This window comes from Cebus imitator, unplaced genomic scaffold (genome assembly GCF_001604975.1).
Source record: "Cebus imitator isolate Cc_AM_T3 unplaced genomic scaffold, Cebus_imitator-1.0 Scaffold353, whole genome shotgun sequence".
Taxonomy (NCBI): Eukaryota; Metazoa; Chordata; class Mammalia; order Primates; family Cebidae; genus Cebus; species Cebus imitator.
In genome coordinates, this window is record NW_016107668.1 from 1,075,158 (window position 1) to 1,075,417 (window position 260).

Here is a 260-nt window from a genome sequence, read left to right on the forward strand (position 1 = left end):
CATAGCAAATTATTGAGTGAAAAAATAAGATGCAGACTAACTTCAGTTACAAATGTTAATCACACCATAAACAGCAATAGTAAAAAAATGAAAAGGTCCTATGTAATTTAAAAGCACATTAAAGCTTTAGAAACAATGATGAATACGGTCTTTTCCATGAGGATTCTAAGGCCCTAAACCTTAGGAAACCATTCTTTCCTCTCCCTCTCTCTTTCCAAAACAGTCTTGGTCATTTGGGTTTCTTTTTTTTTTTTTTTTTA